Source organism: Cardiocondyla obscurior, linkage group LG14, assembly GCF_019399895.1.
Source record: "Cardiocondyla obscurior isolate alpha-2009 linkage group LG14, Cobs3.1, whole genome shotgun sequence".
Lineage (NCBI taxonomy): Eukaryota > Metazoa > Arthropoda > Insecta > Hymenoptera > Formicidae > Cardiocondyla > Cardiocondyla obscurior.
This window is the reverse complement of record NC_091877.1, coordinates 4,948,839-4,954,725: the sequence shown is the minus strand read 5'-3', so window position 1 is coordinate 4,954,725 and position 5,887 is coordinate 4,948,839. Positions and strand designations below refer to the sequence as shown.

At 44.2% G+C, this 5,887-nt stretch overlaps 1 pseudogene; it reads right to left on the bottom strand.

Moving 5' to 3' along the window:
* Window positions 1–225: 225 nt before the first annotated feature.
* On the bottom strand, window positions 226–2,399 carry LOC139107844 (uncharacterized; annotated as a pseudogene).
* Window positions 2,400–5,887: the final 3,488 nt, after the last annotated feature.

Here is a 5,887-nt window from a genome sequence, read left to right as displayed (position 1 = left end):
AATGTAATTGCACATATATCCTAAGCCTTAGAAAAACCAAGGGCGCGAGAGGCCCGTGATTACCGGAATATGTGATGCAGACGAAAGCAATAAAATCAGGTAACACAATGCGTCATACAGATAGTAAAAGTTTTCCTATCATCTCTCTAAAAATGATAATAAAATTCTGGAAGGCTCGGAAGGGATAACTCTTTGAGGCGGGGGTATTTTGTAGACATCTTATTCCTAAAAACCAATAGATCTCGAGAACTCCTCACCAAAATCTAGAAACTAAGGGCAAAAACATAAAAGTTTAAGAAAATAGAGAAGGGATGGGGTGCAAATGCCCAATAATTATAAGATAGGAAAAGTGGAGAAACAAGCTCAGCAAATGAAAGATTTAAATTTCGGAAAAGTGAAAATTCGGGAATAGTCCTACCCTTTTCCGAGCTTAAAAAAACTTGTGTTTTGGCGGAGCACGCTCTCTTGCATTTCAGATACCAGCGTATACGTTTCTTTAAACTATTGCGAGTGCCAGTCAGTGCAAGATCGCAGAACACGCTCTAGAAGAAGCATCGAGAAGATCTCCAAAAAGTAAGTTTCAACGATTAATTATGTATTGTCGCGAAAATCGATTCCACTAAATGTTTTATTTAAATCAAGTGTTCTTTAATAATTTCAATCAAAGAGAGAAGAGAATGTCCGAGTCGGAGTTCCGAAGATTTGATTCTGTCCATTGGACTTCGTTGTGAATCAAATGTGAGTAGTAAGTGGGCAGCACCGGGGTGACAGTTGTGACGTCACACTCCGACTGGCGCCAGAGGCGTGTCTGGTGGGCGTGGCCACCCCGAGTTAGTAGGGTTCTGATTGGATACCCCGTAACTGACCGTTCCGTGATTGGAGGGAAGTTTTGGGGTCTTATTCAAAAAGGGGAGGGTTAAGAAGGGTAGAAAATGGCGGAGATCGAATTTGGAAGCCTGTTTTTGCTGTGACTGCGTCAGGTAGAGACCTTCTGGGGTAAAGCGGTTGCTTTCTTATAAGTAGCGCGAAGAAAGAGTAAGAAATTGGGCGTTGGCGTAAGATTAAAATCGCTCTTGGGAAAAACAAAGATATAAATATTGAGAAGTAACGCAATGTTTTAAAATATTATTTTTATTTTAACATGATATAATTTGAAGCTACAACAATAAGGAAAAATAAAACTACAAGTATTTTAGCCTATTTACAATATTTCTTATTTTAAAGCGGAAAACTCGCAATGTTGTTTTAAATATAAGATTTAGCTATTTGGTCACGTAACCGTAGGGAAGAAAAAAATGTTTATTGATAAATCTACGTTTTAGTAATACGGGGGTGCAGGCTTTCGTTCCGGTTCGAGTCACGACGTCGTGAAATGTTGTGCGACGGATAGCGTTAAAGCGTAGATTTATCGCAGTCGGATTTTCTTCCTCGCTTCGCTTGTTTTCCCTTTGTAATATTAAAGATTTAATAGATTTGAAATTAACTATTAAAGAATTGCTGTAATTTAGCGTGATTCCTTTTATCTTGCAGACTTCATGCGTGCGCCCATCCGGTGTACGAACGACATACGCGTAAAATTTCGGGCCCCCGGAGACAAACGACGTGATATAGCTCCCGCAATCATAGCTTTCGAGCTCGTCGGTCATATCGCCTAGAAATTTTCCCGTAGTTGGTTCGTACTCGTTTGGAGCGCCGGTACTTAGATATATACAGGAATCGGTGTCGTAATATAATACACGCTGGTCGAGTAGTTCGAGATACTCGTATAATTTGAGTCTCGCTTGGGCTGTTGTGTACGCGGCAATCACCACGTTTGTCATTGGGGAGGCGGCGATTGCCTCTTCCCGTAGCTGCCACGAGACGTAAAGCACTTCATTGTTGACGTGTAGCAACGATGTTACTTCGTGTTCGCTGCTTGCGAGTAAAGACACGAGCTGTTGATAGGTATGTATAATCTCGGTTTTCGGAAGATTGCTTCGCTGCCCGAATTTTCCCTAAAACGAGTTTAAGCATAATTTCGCAACCGACCGTAAGCCTGGGTTTCGCGCGATATTTATTTTATCGAGGGTGATACCTTCGGTATTTTCGTACTCGCGTAGATAACGCTCTTTAGACTCGTCGTCTACGCATTCGCTCGGCCATCCGCTGGCTTCTTGTTTGAGCTAAAGGAAGCAGTTTATGTAATCGGTGAATAAACCGCTTTGGCGCGTGGTGGGGTCGTAACGAGTAACATTGTACTGCCAAATTTCGCTTACAGCTCTTACAAGATAGCCTTTCTCAATGGCTTTGCGCAATTCACAAGCAACCCAGGTACCCTCGAACTCACGATCGGCACTACGCTCGTGCGTGCACTCTGTTTCAGCGAATGTTTCGCAACAGCTACGACATAAGGCAAACATGAGTTTACCGTGTACTCGATACGGAAGCACAGGGTGAAAAAGGTCGCGTAGGGGGAGTACTCGGCAGCGAACGAGTCCTTCCACAGCGTCAAAATTATATCGATTGGGTAAGCCGATTAGCTCGATGCATTCCTCGCCGATATATATATCCGGATGACCTATCGGAAAAGCGCTGGTTTTTAATATGAAAGGATAAAGCGAGCATACGTCCACGTAACAAATTTTCTCGTTATTTTTAATTTCACACAGCGTCGCAATATTACCCGTACGGCCACCGAAGAATGCGTCGCGAGGTTCGAGAGGTGGATGTTTTAACATTGGGTGATTTTTGAAAAATTTCTGCATTTCAGGATTTTCTCGCATTTCGTTGTTAAAAACGCATTCCCATTTTTCCTCGACAAAATAACCTAACTTTCGAAGACGGTTTGACCGTGCGATGGTGCGATTGTAGTGGGTTTCGAGAGTACAACCGCTATCGCGGTTTACCAATTTTCGATCCCGATTTTCGCGGTAGCACATCGAGCATCCGTGCCAGAAGCAACCGTGAAATTGCAACACGTGTCGCTTTGTTGTGTTACTCGATTGCGTTTCGTAATACCCGTCAACGGGTACGCCTTCGATCCTATACTCGCAATCGCGACCCGCGTGGATTATGCGTCGACCGAGTTCGCGTTCCCTCCACACCAGCCATTGAAGCGCTTTACGCGAATCAGGGTTTCTATAGCCCCCGGCCGGTATGATTCCTATTTGGTTTTCGCGTAAGAAATTTTTATGAAAAACTCGCATGCAAGTGGAGACAATAGTTGTACACTCCTCGAAGGGACACACGTTACCACGTTCTAAAAATATACGTCTAAACGCCATACATGCGCGTCGGAGGATGTCGACGTCGTTGCGACAATATTTGATTATTTCCTATTGGAAATTAAATACGGTATTTTTTTAAGCATTTTAGCGTGCCATGTTAAAAATCGTTTGCGCTCTTCGTCCTTCATTTGATCTGGAGAATAATAGTGCACAGCAGGTAGCGGACCGACGTAGTTTTGGTTTTCTTTCTTGTTAAATAAATGTGGAAAAGTACCTTTGACTACGACCCCCTGCAGTCCGAAAGCTTTAAGCAACTCGGCTAAAGCCATAGGCATGTAATTGACGCTGTCAACAAATTTTGTTCGTCCGAGGGTCATTACTATTATTTTCGAACCGTTCAAAATTAAATCCGGTTTTTGCCGAGTATCCTGCGTTTCTACAAAATGTTTCAAAATGAACTTTGCATCGAATGTTTTAGCATTGTGAGCGATGCAGATAAATTTTTTAAAATATTTTGTTTCACGTGTGGCAAAATCGACAAGCTGCTTTACAGGATCGTGATAAAATACAAATTCGCGTGTACCACACCATCGGCAACGAATCGTCATGTCGTCTATCGCGACGCATGTTTCGCAAATTTGTTGGGCGACGCAAAGAGTGGGAACGTGAGTTTTTATATTTTTACAGCCTTCGAGCGACACGTCTTGACGTGTATCAAAATCGTAAAAGATGAAGGCAATTCGATTTCTAGCATCGTTATTTGTAACGTCGTTTTCCTCCGTCGGCTCTGACGCCGTGCTTGTTCCAGCCTGAGCGAGGTTGTTGTTTATTGTTTTTTGTTTGAAAGGGTGCATGAAACAACGATGGTTCGCGGGTTGCTTCGATCGGCACAGCCTACAATATAGCTCATGGCAATTGTGCGACGAAGCTGTCTTAACCAATCGCCCGCAACCATCGCAGTTTCGAACGGATTTGCACACGCTTTCGCAAGATTTTCCGGCGTAGGATTTTTCCATACGATGTCGTTCAAAACAGGCAGGGCCGAAAACGTACGATTACACGCATCGCACGCAACAATCGCTGCGCCGCGAGTTTCACAAATTGGCGTTGCGTAACAGCGCGGACAGCGATTTGCACACCGATGTCCCCTTTCGTTTCTGTACCCTTTATTACACAGAGTGCAGAATCCCCTGCGAGAATCGGCTGCGGCGGTTAAATTTAGTATGGGATTGTAGTGGCGCGAATCTTCGTAATACATTATATTTAATTGATGAGCGGGTTCATGCGCTAAAGAGAGGTGTAACGCGGCACCGTCGTACAGTGGTTTTTTGCCGAAAGCAAACGTGCTAAAATTATATATTCTTATTAGGATATTTTCTTCAAGCAGAACCCGTTGAAAACGCTCAATCTCGCGAATTCCACATCCTTCTGCGGGTATAGCGATACCGACTTTCCTTGTCAGCTCAAGCGCTAACTCGCGTTGTAGCGAGGAGGTACGGTATCTTACGGAATTCCATCTCTTATGGAGCTCTCCCTCGCGCAAATTTCCTCGCTTGGAATAGATTCGCGTCACTACGAGTGAACGCGGAAGACACAAATTATCTGTATTCGCGAGTTGTAAAATCGAGCGTTTAGCAATCCCCGCGTGTGTTAATTTATTTGACATGCCTCCACGGCCGACGGGAAGCGCCGCGTTAAAAACTTGAACGTTAAATTTTTCCGCGACATCAATCCCACCGGCGCTTTGTGCTACCGAACTTACGAGATTCCATATATCCTCGTGAGTTAAGTCCTGTACAGAACGGAACGACAGTTCCGCTGGGCCGTAGATTCGCGGAATTAAACGCTAAGCCTAAATAATTTCCCGGCTCTCTCGAACGCACCGCGTACGCGTGGATTTCGCGGAACGCACTTTCCAGCCAACGGGAAATATCGTGACCATCGGGTGGCTGACGTATTTTAAATGTGGCCTCTCGCCCGAGTAATTTAAAATTTTTGAATTGTCGTGAGTTTTCCGCGTGTAATTCTACATGATTAAATCTATCGCCAGCCTCGTCTCGGTGTTCAAACTGGCCACCTTGCTGTTGCTGCTGGTGTTGTGATAGCTGGTGTTCGAGTTGTTCGCTCTCGGCACCGTCGTCGTCGTCGCTGACGATATCGTTAAAGATGCTGTCTTCTTCGGAGTACCAGTTTATTGGCTCCGTCGCATCTGAGGAGTTGCGGGAAGTAGACGTCGACGACACGCTATCCCGTCGGATTTCGCCACCACCATGCTGTATTTCTGAAAACGAGAAACTTATTAATCTCGCCTAATTGTTAGATTAAAATTAATATTTTTCGCGGCGCGTCGACTACATCACACTATATTAAAGCAACTCACCTCCAGTTGCTTTATACACACGCGCGGTAAAATGATCCCCGACTCGCTTTCTTCTTAATATTCAGGCGAGTAAGAAATAGTATCTGACGAAAAAAAATAACGGCGCGATATTATAACGGAACAAGCACGGTAATAAAAATGTAGGTAAAAAACTATAATTACCTTGAGAATAAGAGTGTACAGCTTCATCGCTCTCCGCTAGCACTATCACGCTTTCCATCGGTTCTTCCTCTCCTTCCTTTCCTTCATCCTCCTCCTCATCCTCTTCCTCGCCTTCTTCCACATTCTCTAGCGTGTTTTC